The following is a 14,691-nucleotide window of genomic DNA, read 5'->3' as shown; positions in this document are numbered from 1 at the left end:
CAAGCTTTTTTCTTATGTCTAAAGTGCAAATTTTGACAAAAATGGTTAGACAGAACGGTTTCCCGTACAGAGTATGCTTCTGGCGTTTTTTCACCCAGCTCATAGTACCTTGGAGACAGCTGTAAAATGAGCCACTGTGGTGCTGCTGGCTCTGCGGACAGTTAAGGCAAGGTGGAGGTGATTCATCAAGGGCTCTGAGAGGCCATCTGTGGAACAGACTGACAAATGTCTCCCTCCTTTGTCATAAGGACACACGTCCCACAAAGCTGGCGATTAATGCCCCTTTTACAACACATTTATTTGTCAGCCAGGTGTTTATCCCTTTAGTGTCTCACACTGTATTACCATGGCTGACAAGACCAGGAGCCATTTCTAAGTTGTTGTCCAAGGAGGGAGGCCCAGGAGGAATCGCTCTGAATTTTCATGCCTTCAGCCTTTTGCACTAGCCGCATCCTGATCTCCTCGTCAGATAATTAAATATCAGAGACTGAGATTAGCATTCCATTTAAAGAGCAAATTCAATATTAGGTATTTGTGTGCCACGCAGCACAGAAAGGAAAGCCAAAATATAAAAGATGGAGAGCCTGCACCTTGTTGCTAAACATTTAATCTCTCTAATTTAATTGTGCTTGTGATCAAATCAGAACCAGGAGCTGATAGTACCCTTGCTCCTCTGGGGGAACGGGAAAATTGTTTTGTTTTTTTTTATGTCAGTGACAGAATCCGTCTTGTCCAGCCTGCATCCTAAACAGGTTGTATTTTGCTTATCCCAGCTACACGTACACACACTCCTGCTGTGATTGCTTTGTTGTCAGTCGCTCCATCTGAGTGGTGGTGATTGCTCCAAATACCATTTGGTAAATATGACATAGGTGCCATTAGACAAGGTCGAGGCCACTTGGCTTGTTATCTCATCATATGGGTGTAGTGGTTTCAGTGCTGAGAGATCAGTCCCTGGCCTCTTCACCTGCTAAAAGGAGAGGAACTTATTTTCAACCGGTACTCTAACCACAGTGGCAAAAAAAAAAAAAAAAGAAAAGAAAAAGAAATCTATCAAACACTGTTTATTGTGCATATTTCATTTATTCAGGCAGGTAGGAATGCTGTTTAATTGTTGTATCTTTTTGACAAACGGTGCAAAGCATTTACCTCTGCAAGTGTCACCCTGGCAGTTTTCATAGCATTATCATTTTGTCTACTTCTGCAAAACCGTCTGGCTGCTTCTGTTGTGTGCAAAATGCAGAGGAAAAAAGCAGGAGGCAGATACCCGTGTGTGTGTGTGCTTATTCAGCTCACTCACAGGTGTGCGTGTGTGTGTGTTCCCTTGTATTTGATACATTGTAAGGACTATTTCCCTAACACATACTACACTTATGGGACCGTCTGCTCCTTACAAGGCAAAAGTTTACTCCCTATAAGAAGACATGCTGCTTTTGGGTTAGAGGTTAGGGGTTGGGTTTAGGTCGAAGGTGTGAATTGAGTTTAGGGTTAGGAACGTACGTATTAGTAACAATGTTTCGGTGTCAGGGTTAGGCTAAGTCAATGCAAAGTCCTTGTGAAGATAGAAAGACATACTCTGTTTGTGTGTGCGCGTGAGAGAGAGTGTGTGTTTGCGTGTGGGTTCATTCCATATGCGTGCAACAAAGGAAACGGAACAGAGCGAAAAACAGCTAAGATTCACACTACAAAGGATGTCAACGCTTCTTCTCCCCTCACACACATTCTTTTTTTTTTTTTGCTTTTGTGTGTGCATTCGACATGAGAGAACCACGTACGCAGGCGAGTCTGAAAGTGAAGGTAAAACTTGCGCTCTGAAGGATCTGCCCTGTGGAGCTGAATAAGCACACACCAATACAGAGTCACTTGTTGCTAATGAGGGTCTCAAATCAGAATCAATTATGAATGTTCCATCAGGAGGCTTCGGAGGGGCCATATCAAGGGAGCCAGGTATTAGACAGTAATGAGAAATGGAACATGGAGAAGCGTGGCCCCTGCAGACTCTGATGTCTGCAGGCGATGAGCGATTCGCTGATTTAAATACACGCGCATCCGTTTAAATTGCAGTAAGGCCATATTTTGTGGGAATGAAACGACTTCCCTTTATGCTCCTCTGACAATCATGCGGTTAGACAAAACCTTTGATTCTTGGTTAGATGAAAACTGCCTCCTTTATGACTGATGTGAACCAGAACAACTCTGGCATAATGCGCGTGTCTGTGAAGACGGAGGAAAAAAGGGAGAGGGAAAAGAGTGCAGAAGCAGATAAAGTGAGTTAGTTCCAGCTCCACTGATTTCAGCCGTCTTGTTCTCCGCTGGCCAAAACCTCATTTTCTCCAGCCTGATGACTGATTCTTGTTCGGAGCCATACCTATGGGCCTTATTAAATCAACACGTAAACTCACTCCCAAAACAAATTGCAGGGAAAATGTCAGCAGCCAGCAGCCTGTTAGAGGTGGACCTGGATTACCTCTGATGAGCTAAGATGCCAATGAGCTTTCTGGGAGTTTACTAACCGACTCAAAAAAAAGTGAGAATATGTCTCCTGCTGGCCACAATATAACTATGAAAATGTGCCTTTGAGAGTGAATGTTTATTGTTCAAAAATGATGAGAGCAACTTCAAAAATGATCACTCATATGTCTAGCGGTTAGTAGTTTGTCTGATTGTCCTCCAAAAGATCAGAGATGACTCTTCCACTAATCTTCTGTTCTTCTGAATCATCCGAATTGGCCACGGCATCTTACAGCTGATTATACTGTTGCTCCACTGTTGTTAGTAAGTATTAAAAATTAATAACTAGGCCACATTGTTGCTCTGGATGATGATCATTTTCAGCATTGTCAATATGGGCAGCAATGTTCATTATTTCTGCAACAAATCTTTTTTGTTTCTTTTTATATTGTTTGCTCTTTCTTTGTTACATTATTATTATTGGCTTTATAGTGTTTTTCCTTCTTTGTCATTCTTCCATTTCACTGAAGTGAATGTTTATTTTCCTCTTTAAAGGTTTTCACTTTTCAGCTAGTTTTACATTCATAAATAGTTCCAGAATAGACACATTCTGATGACACTATTTATTATATTTTGTAATTAAACTATAATGGAAAAGCTTTTTTTTTTTTTAGAATACATCGAAGCATTGTCATTGGCACAAATAAGTCGACTGAGAGTCAAAATTATATATACCTGCAAAGCAATTACAGCAACAGTTAACAGAAATGGTGGGATGGGCTTTTAGTGCCTATCCCACCAAGTGTTCAGAATCCTTTAATTTAAAAAAAAAATTGTTATCAATTCATCTTTACCAAATAGCTGGAACTGCATAGAGAGAATCTGCCAACACCTCTTGTCAAGTCATGGATTTCATTGCAAGAATCCTTACCTACTATACCTCAGTATTGCAGCACAGATACAGCAACACTGGTACATTTGAATAAAGTGATTCATTTTTTCCTCAGTGCAATGTCTCTGCCCATGCCCCCTCTCACACCCGCAACCTCCCCGTGATAAATTATGCCAACAAATAGACTACTTGCTCCTGTTTGAGTAAAATATGATTACAATGTGACTCTGCTTCAGAAAATGACTTATAGACAATTACATGTGTGGCTGGACTTTATCGATAAAGAAGAGAAGCTATGAAATAAGACACACTAATGTGTTACTGGTTTTGATTGGATCTGTAATCTATCATGGCAAATATATTATGTAAGAACAGCACACGCATATGAAGACGCACCGTGGAGGTTACTGTGCATATCAGTGATCTGAAAGAGTAACCTGGCCGGCCATCTGGCCTACATATCGGTAGAGGTGAGTCTATTGACATCATTATTACTGAATACATTGCTGCTTCGCAAAGGTTGCCTGAAAATCTGTTGAAACACATGTAGGGAACAGAAATAGAGATGTCACTGTGGAAAGGTACACAGTTATTACGCTGAATAAGACATCTATTGCATAAAAAATGTATGCCTGTGGTTTAAAATGTATTGGAGCTGCAGTGTATTTCAAAATAATTGAAACAGAATTAGTAACATTCTATTTGGGATTTTTTTTTTTTTTTGTCCTCATTTCCTGTCTGAGTCACTCGGTCATCGGCGAAGTTAACAGTCCAGCATGCGACTAAATCAATGTGACGTTTGTGCTTAAAACCTCCACAATTTTAAAGTGCAAGAAAATGTCATAATACATTTTGAAGATATTACAAATTTGCCCTATTTAACACACTTGCATTACGGACGCTAGCAGATTTGCTAGATCTATTTAATGTTCAATATTTTTAGGTGGGGGGACTGTAAGGTTTTGACAATCTGTTTAAATGGACTATATTTGCAGCAAACAGCCAACAGCTTCTTCTTATGATGAAGATATTTTTAGGAACTGAGGGCCACAAATGGAGTATTTTAGAGTACTTCCTATTTTGGATATATAGTGGATAATTTAACTCTTGTTGCTTGCCCCAATGGTATTAGCACAGGGCATGCTAGGATCTTAAAGATAGAAGGAAATGCAAACGCTGCCGGCGTTGCTCCAGCATATAACAAGGCGGAAATGCAAATGCTGTTCATTGAAAACGAAGTGGATCATACTTTGTGAATAGGATTAGACACATAGCATTTTACACTGATACTGATAAAGGATATTCTTGTTCTTTATGTTCTTGGCTTCATCATTCTCATTTCATCCTTTAGGCTACTCAGACACTCATTTAATCAGTTTCTGCAGCATCCATAAAAAAAAGGTGTTATGTTGAAAACTCCAGTCAGTCAGAATAATTTCCATCAAACCGATAATCTATAAATGCAGAGGCTCTCGTACGCAGACACAGAGCCATCTACGCAAGTACACACAAGCCCTTTTGAATGAGCTCCAACCTTGTCTGTCTTCTCTTCTTATAGCTCCACCATCAAATATATAAACCTCCAGGCTTTAAGAAGAAAAAATGAAGACGTGATGCAAAGAAAAAAGAAGAGATGAGAGGTGTTTGATATTCACACTTGGAGGCAGAGCTAAATGTAATTCCTCATTAGATGCCAACCAAGACTCTTTCCAGGTACAGTCATGCACCGTTGAGCTTCAGCCACTTAGCACCTGATTAAAACATGGAAACACTCCCTGTGGTGTTATGGGATCTGTGATAAAGCTACTCCCCCATAATGGCATTAACTATGTTAAAGTGCAAAGTAAAATGTCTCTTGTCTTTGCTGTGTTTCTTAATTATTTTTACAATAACCAGATAGGCATTTTTTATCACTTCATACTGGGGGTAATTAAGTGCAACAGTTACATGATCCTTCAGTTTGACTTTCAGGTGTGAATATAAACTTTTCTCATAAATAATTGATCTTAAAGTGTCAAGAAGTCAAGGATTTTCGGACCATCTTACTGGCTTAAAGAGCGAGGGTAGTGGTTGGTCAGTTAATTGGACTTTGATTCCTCTCATTGCAGAAAGATTCATCCCAGTGACCAAAAGCACAGTGAAACATTACAACCTTACACGACATCCAGAGACGATAACAATTCCTCCCAGCCCTCAAAGTCTGTCAGATCACATCTGGTCATTCTGAATCAAAACAACACCAGAGAAGCAGTGGCACTGCTCAAATGGCAAAACGTCAGGCTCCGTTTCATCTGCAGTCGTAAGTATATAACGGCATTGACATGTGGCACTTTCTGATCGGGTCATATTGTCAACAACAAATCTTTTTATTCAATGGATCTAGAAGCCTTTGTTGTTTTCTTCTGGCCATATTTTATGTCTCTCCTGTCTCCGTTTCCTGTAGGTATTAAACGGTGACACTCCGAGAGAAAGTTAGTTTACTGCTAGACATAAAAACACATACAGATGCTTCTCAAAAAATTAGATGGGTCTGTATCATCAAAAAGATATTTATTTCTGTAATTTATTTTTCAAAAACTGGAACCTATGTCATAAGGATTGATGATGAACTATATTGAGTGAAATGTCAATTTTTAACCTACTATTACAGCTCCAACAGTTCTTTGAATGCTTAGATGGCTTTTTAGACAAACATTAGAAATGTGGTGATGGAAATTTCTCACCATTCCTCCAGAGGAACATTTTAAACATTTTAGAGTTTAAAAAATTAATGTTGGACAAAAAGTCCTGGCTCAATATCCAAACAGTTTCATTCAAAATCACATCGCACTTGATATTTTTAGACGTTTGTGTAATAACATTCTAACTGTTTGAAAAACATATTTTCAGTTTATATTAGTTTTAAATTGTAATCCATAGTTGTAAAGGTGATCAGAAATAAACTTAGATATATCACTGTATCACAATAGAAAATTTAAGTATCACCACTGTCATACAATTCTTTTCAATAATAGGGAAATTAAAACTCAAAAATTTAAATTACTAAAATATCAAGACAGTAAAGATTCCTTGTAAGTTAATTAACAAAACATTAGGTTTTGTGCATTATGTTTTAAAAACTTTGTCTCTGTGAAAATGAACAATAAAAATGCTTATCTGCGCAGCAATATTGCTGTACTATCGTCAAGGACGTCTTCGAACACGCGCACTAAGTGTAGCGCTATTTGAACTGAGGCACCGCTGTCATGTTGTCAAAAAAAGAAAATTCAAGGCCATGTTTGAGATGAATCGAAGTCCAATTAACACAGTTTCTTTCAGGTGTCAGGCAGAATTATTATATCCACTCAGAAACAAGCCAAGAAAGGATTTAGCCAATAATTTCTATGTTTGAAATACAAGGATCCAAAGCTCCTTCTGTCAATCACTTCTAGCATTATCAGTACCCTGTGCCCCCGTGTTTTTGCTGTTTAAATAATAATAATGAAACAATATATTTTTCTATTTATCTTTATTCTAGTAATCCAAGTGGATATGAAATTTCTTAGTGAAATTTGTTCGGTATTAAATGCCTGTTTAATACAAGGCTGGAATACGCCTACATGTGACTGTCATGAGATAGAGATGATTTTTGTCCATATTTAGAAAAAATGACTCAGTACAGATTTTTTTTTTCTTTTTTGGTTGCACGTCTACTAAGTGGACCTCTTATCCTACCACATCACAAAATTACAATTGTTGAATTAGAGTCTGGTGATTGTAGTGGCCATTGGAGTATGGTAAGCTCATTGTCATGTTCCATGTTGGGATGATTTGAGCGTTGTGATGACGCACGTGATCCCGTTGGAAGCAGCAGTAAGACAACAGGTACACTGTGGTCACAACTGGATTGACGTAGTCAACAACGAAACTCTGGAAAATTTAAATGAGGTTTAATCAACTAAAGTGCCCAGTTAAGCACATTTACATCTATATCACTCTTTACAGTTTAAATGTACCATATAGTTGCCACTCTAAATGTTGCAGAAAGAATCCGGTATTATTTTTTGAGGCCATTCTATGCTGTGCAGCAATTTTCTCTGCACTGATAAAGATTTACTTATCTAAGCCTTCCAAATATTCGATGCAGATAACGTAGGGAAATTGGTCTTATTTTTGGTTAAATTCACCTGATAGCAATTTGACCACTCCACCTAAATTAACTTTAATTGAACATCTTGTCACATTGATGTAATTTGGCAGTATATGGATAAAAACTGCAATGATTTGATTGATGAAATAATATTTAAGCACACAATTGTTTGGAGGTTCTAAAGAGTCTAGAGGGCCTCACAGGAAGCACTGGTGGGCTGGAATTGGTTTGTTTGGTAAAGAATGGCAAAAGATACGCGATAAAGTAATTCTGTTTCTCTTTTAAATATCCTGAGATCCATCCATAGAGTTCATGGTACCATAAACGTTGAAACAACATCTTGTGGCTCTGATATTAACTAAAAATAGTTTGTCACCGTACATCTCGAAATGGTTAAAACGTAACTCCCAGGACGTGTCCTGGATGGACGCAGAACAGACACTATGCAGTAAAATAAAGCAGAGTTCAGATTTATATCCTGACCCGAAATTTTGGGAAAGAACATGACTTCATTGGGTCATTCGTATCTAAGCACCAAGACTCTTATCAACAGTCGTCGCAGGTCACTTGTAGGACTCAAACTCAGTCTAACTTTATCTGAAAACACATCACCAAATTACCAATTTGGTGTCTCGTTGGTGACTCAGCTGGATTCCCAGACACAAAATCCACTGTCTTGTATGGGAAGCACAGTCCAGATCCTAATGGATGCAATTATCCAAATTTGATTTTTCTACATTTCTAAGTGATTATGCCATTGCAACAAAAAATCATTGTAAGACAAAGCCAGATGTGCACAGTTAACACAGCCAGTAAAACAAACTCTATTACAGCACATAACCATAAGAATAATAATAAAAAAAAAACATAATTTTAACCTATAAAATAAAATCACTCTGTGAGATAAAATAGAAAAAAAAATGTTATTTTCTCACATTTTATTTAGCCTTTAATTAGAGACTGGTGTGGTGTCAAAAACTGGATTTAAACTCCACTTCCTGTCTTTTATTAGGAACAAAAAGAAACTTGGAACATGAGGCAGATGGAAGTGGCTTATGTCTCCTTGGTAGCACACTGAGATGAAACCAGGATAGCAGCCAAAAACAAACACACATGCACACACGCAGACACCAGCTTGCAGCGAACTGCATGCGCACACACAACCCTAGTAAATATTTCGCCCCTTGCATCTGCCAATTATGAGCTAGATTTGTTTGTGGAGAAAACATACACAAGTATAAAGTTAGCAGCGTTCCATACACACACTGTGAGTCAGTAGTGCAAAACAGAACAATGGAGGACCCCCTCCCACAGATGAAATCCCAAAATATCGACCGGATGATTCAACTCCTCAGAACAGTAAGGCTTTATCTGCTACCCCCCTGACTCTTTTCCACGCAGGTATATTCAATGTTCAGCTGAAATAACTGTATATATGACAGCACAGTCGTCGTCGGATGCTGAAAATGTTGCAGAATAAACCAACAACGAAATCTCTGCATCTTCTCTCCATTTAGCAAAGAGCTTGCGGGTGGCATGGCCTCAAGGCTTCCTTGTGTTGCTTCATCCACATTTGGGCTCAATCGTTTGATCTGTGAAGGAAGGCGACCACATGCTAAGAAAAACTGCTAAGTTAGGTGCAAATTCCTTTCATGCTGGCCCAAAGGGAAAATTCGATTCGCACTGAATTGTGAGTCTTTGTTCTACATCCTTCCTGATGTGCTCACTATCCGTATATGACACTTCCCTCAAATTGCTGGCTTTAGCAAACCGGAGAAAAAAAGCAGCAAAACCGGGGGAATCAAACGTTTGCAACGCCACTTGCCCCATCTGCTTTAAGTTTTCAACGTTTGGATTTCGGACCAGCTCCAAGTTTCCCACTCAGCAGCTCAAAACTTTGCTGAGTTTTTGTTTATGCTAGAAGGCTGCAATAAGCAACCCTACAGTGAAAATCCACTTGCAGAAAATAATCCAATCACACAATTTGGTGGTGTGTTTTATTGTTATCTTTTGTTTTCCGGTATACAAACTTCATTCATTACATCCCCCTGCCCCCCACCTTCATTTCTTCTAGGATGATGTCTAGCTTTATTAAAATGGTTTTTATGAAACTCAGCTGGGGGGAAAAGGGTCAGAGACTCTGCTGAAGCAGCTTATAGATGTAGCAACGTGCTCAGTGCAATAAAAGCCGTACAGTCTGAGAATGCTGTGAGAAGAGTCACCGCTGGTTGATTTGTAAATAATGAGAGACAACAGTGCTTTCAAAAGTGCTCTTATCCCGAGCCTTTTCACATTTTGTCATGTTAAATCTGTACACCTCCCTGTACTTTTTCTGGAGTTTTGATTGCGATAGGAGTGAGCAAACTGCAAAGTGGAAGGAAAATAATAATTTGAAATATGTTTATTTTTAAAAATCACTTGAGTAGACCTGTGTGTAATTTGATCACAGTAGAAAAAAACAAAACACTTAGTACAATCTGCTTTCCTTGCCATTGCAGATGAGGTTCACTTTGCATTTATCTACCACGTTTTTGCACATGTTGAGATTGAAATATTTTCCCGTTCCTTATTGAAAGCTAGCTCAGGCTCAGCCTAACTGGATGGAGATCACCTGTGAACATCAGCGTTGAAATCTTACCACAGTCTCTCAGTTGAATTCAAGTCTGTAAGCTGGAATGTGAATATCTGCCCTATATTCAGGTTGTTGGCAATAAAAATATTTTTTTAAAAAGTGTCTCATATCATGATGTTGCCACCACCCTGGAGAACGGTGTGTTCAGATTAACGTAAAGAGTTTCCGTCACATAAAGCTTTTTTTTTTTTTTCTTACGGACCAAAAGGTGCAGCTTTTGTCGATTTATCCAGGGATGTTTTCACAAATTTCCATGAAATTATGTGAATGTGTGTCCTTTTCTGGGTCCCACATTTTCTTGCCTATTGGGTGAAGATGAATTGTAAATGAATCCTTTGCACACCTCAAAAGGTAACGGGTTCAAAACTAAGCAGCTAAGCAACAATGGGTAGGAACAGGACCATGCATTCAACGAATATGAAAGCAGCTACTGGTTGGCTGAGCTTAAGATAAATCAAAAAGCAGCTTTATCTTGAGTGAAATAAAAACAGTAATTAGCAGTCGCTTTGTTTACTGCTATTAAACACAGGAGAACGTCTCCCTGAGAGTGAATCAACATTGTTGAGCTGTGTCTATTTTTGAAGAAGCTATGATACACACTTTTCTTTACAAGTCAGAATGACACAATGTCCCTTTTTTCAAATACACATCTTCACTGCCCACATAATTAAATCAAGCACGGGCGCTAAACAAGCCATAGGTTTTCACATTAGAGACGTTTCACGCTGCTGCGGCGAGATGCTCACACTTTCTGCTTCCACCTGTGAATTTAAATCAGCAGCAGAGCAGCTGAATTAAAACAGTCTGCACTTTTTCAGACTTCTGTAGAAGCAATGCAACCCTGAAAGCGCCTCCACACACAACCTTTTCATTACTGGAGGAATAGGGAGATAAAACGAGAAGAGCAGCTTCTGTTGTATTAAATGCCTGGATGAAGTCACTGGATTCCCTCTGATGGTACATTCAAGAAACATTTATCCATACAGCACATAATCCGGCGGCCATCAGCTTTCAGTTTCCAGACCCTCCAGGTTGAAGATATTTGTCAGACGTCTGTGTTGTCTAGATGTGATACGTTTTTATTTTCCGAAGGCTCACAAAAGAAGGATGTTTTCTCTCATCGAGGAAAAAAATGCCAAAATGAATTGTTTCTCAACAGCACTTTTGTTTTTATCAAGTGGCCAGAGTTACGCTCAATCGTGCCTAATTTAGCTAATTTGTACCTTGACCATCCAAATTTATTGGATGTTATATCTAAGTGGACAACCTGTACTTAATTTAGACTCTGTCTGACAGCAAAAAGCAGATCAATTTTGTTTATATGTAATTTGTAATAGATTTAGACATTAAAGATTAAATGCAGAGCAGCAAATAAATGGGAGAAAGCATATATAAAAGGATGTATTGTTATCCTCCAGCCTTTTGCTAAGCTGTCAGTGTATTCAGTGTCTTCTTTTCACAGTAAATGAAGAAGAATTATGTGAAAATTGTAACTTTTTTTTATTACGACATAAGGCTTTTAATATTTTTATGCAAACATGCTGTAGTGTAAAGGCATCTCCACATATGTTTAGGATTTTGTAGAAGCCACGGTAAATATTGCAGCAGTTTTTACTTTTTTTTAATGGGTTCTGTGGTGCTCCCACCTTGTGAGGCACACAGCTGGCCATGCCACAACCGTCCTCCACAAGCTTGGGCCTAAGCCCAAAACACATTACCTTTCACATCAGAGCCTAATCAGAGAGAGCAGCGGTGGCTTCTGCACCCCGCCAGTATCTTTCATTTGCCCAATTACTGACAGATCTGCAAAATTATATTCACCTTTTACCATCTTTAATTAGTTCTTTATCACTTTTTTTTTAATCCTAGATCCCCCCACACAATCTTGTCAGCGTGCTGCGAGGAGACTGCATTAATCAGAAGTTGATATCCTCCAAAGGTGTATAACCCTTTATGATCTGTCTCGTACGCCCAATTCCAGGGGCTTCTGTCACTGCGGGTTATCTGCACTCAGCACATTTGTTGTGGGTAAAAGTGCAGCAGGTACCGTGGAGCTGGATGGAATGATGAAACGGGGAACCTCTGAAAGGACGCCGTGTGAAACGTAGTGGGGAATTCAGAGTCAGTCGCAGTCGAGGCTGTGGAAGATCCAGTGAAATCCGCTGGATTGATAGTGACACGAGAATAATTTAAAAATCCGTACATATCCGGCAAGGAGCGTTAAGAAAACGGCACAATTAATACTCCTTTGCTAATTCGTCACAGCAAATCAATTACCAGTGGTGTAGCCGGTACGGATTTAACGCAAACCAGTGGCGTAACGTGCAACAACTCTTGACACGTTTTAATTCCACATAGAAATCCCCCTGTTGCTGCAAATCAGGACCGCCATCAGACAGTCATTACATTGATCTGTTATCAGCGTCCGGTCTTGTAGGAAAAAGAGGTTTCTCTCTTCTTTTTCCTTTATCCGTCTGCTAATTATTGAAAACGAGATTTGCCTCTGATTAAGGGTAGCAGATCACTGTTGTTGCTGCGGAGACTCTGACACGCTCCAAAACACCTGAGGTTTGGTGCAGCGGAGGCTCAGCGGATGCAGATGGCCCAAGGTGTTTCCTCCTTAAGCCTATTAACGAAACAGATCCATGTTCTAACAAGGTCTGCTATAACGACACAAAAGGAATGGAGCTGTGTTTCTGGATTGATTTGCGGCAACTTCAAGAGCTGAATTTAAACATTTGCCAAACACTCTCCAGTTTTCTGATTTCGTTGGTTTCTTGAACTGTTTTTGGTACAATATGACAAAAAAAAAATAGGCACAAATTTCCATCTGCAGATCTGCAAAAGCTGGTGGAGGCACAACCAACACGGACTTGCAGCTGTGAGGTACAGCAAAAGGTGGTTCTACAAATTATTTAGTCCAGTAAAGTGCGTCGAAATTTGTAATCGCCCTAATCAATATTCAAATGTGAGTCAAATATGAGACAAATACAGAAATGTGAGTACTTTTTCCAAGGAACTGCACCGGCCTTCATTGACTTTTATACACTTTGCCCTTGAAAGAAAACGATCTTGAATATATTACGGACTTCTTGGGAGGATAGGGGTAATTTTGCATTTCAAACATAGTACGACTGTGGATTGATGGAGATTATTTATGTCAAATCCAATGCCATCAAGTCTGTGACTGAAGTCATGATTCATAGCGCGAGCCAAAGCTGTAACTGCGGGGGATTGTTTGCAAATCTATGTAGCATCCTTTCAGATCTATGTGAGTGTCAAACCAAAACACCCTAATCCTGTTTAGTCTGGAAACATATTTGAAAATATGTAATCAAAAAAATCAGTTTTCCAATGAATACGGGGAGTCTTCGTGTTTTGAAATTAGCGTCGCGCGAGTTATTCTTGCCTAAAATGTAAATGCCATTCCTCTCCATCAACTCCACTCATCACAGGATAAATAGGTGACCTTTTGCAGTTGTCACCTGATACTCAACTGTGCTTGGAGGCAAAACAAAGAAGGCTGGCTGGAGAATTTAAATGAAAATTATTGTAAGTACGCATTGTTGACGAGTCCATTCTTACAGAATAGAGAGAGAAATTAGTTAAATATGCAAGAAATAAACAAGTTTCAGGATTTGTCACAATTATTAGATATCTTTTAGATTATTTCTTTTTGTTTGTTTGTTTGTTTGTTTGTTTAATTTTGGGATTTCGTCCCAACAACCTTTTTTATGTCTTGGATGCCCGCAGTTTTGTGAGATAAAATTACACTGCTAATACAAATATGTCTGTCCCATTTCAGCCCAGGCAGCATATGATAAATCAGTAATGGGGGGGATTTGATTCTAGTTTACCCTGTGGAGTTTCACCTCACCTCTCACCCTGCACCATAAGCAGCCTCTGGTCTCAGGAGGAACAAAGTGATTGCTCATTCTGTAGATGCAGTACCACGTGACCAAGTCACTGCTCAATAATTTACATGCACTTCTGCTGCCTCATTTCAACACACTGTTGCTCCCTAAATTTTAACACATCCCTGTTAAAATGGCATCTTTATGTGATGTAAAAAAAAAAAAAGGTAGGCAATGATAAAATGTTGTGAAACACGTAATCACAGATTAATGTGACATAATTGGTGGCAGTAATATATATATATATATATATATATATATATATATATATATATATATATATATAATATATATAAAAGTCAGACAGCTGTATTAACTTGGTTACATAACAATGCCCACCCACAGCACTTTGGTCAAATTTGATGTTTTAACTGTTCCTCGTAAAGTTTACTTGGTCTGAATTAAACAAAATATTTTGTATATATATTTCAATATATTTGATTGAATTAATGTCAGGACTCCCAGCAGATTTGTGAGTTCAACTGTTTTTTGTTCACACTTCACACCAAAAGGCTGCCATATAAATGCAGCAAATCAATACATATTAAAATACCCTCATGCCTCTGACAACCCAGGACTGTAACAACCTGGCGTTAAGGAAGTTATTCAACAGACGAATGAAAATGCTTAAAATAAATACAACAGAAACTGCAGAAAGTGTCTTTGGATTAAT

This window comes from Poecilia formosa, unplaced genomic scaffold, assembly GCF_000485575.1.
Source record: "Poecilia formosa unplaced genomic scaffold, Poecilia_formosa-5.1.2 Scaffold64, whole genome shotgun sequence".
Taxonomy (NCBI): domain Eukaryota; kingdom Metazoa; phylum Chordata; class Actinopteri; order Cyprinodontiformes; family Poeciliidae; genus Poecilia; species Poecilia formosa.
The sequence above is the reverse complement of the archived record's forward strand: the minus strand, read 5'-3'. Positions refer to the sequence as shown.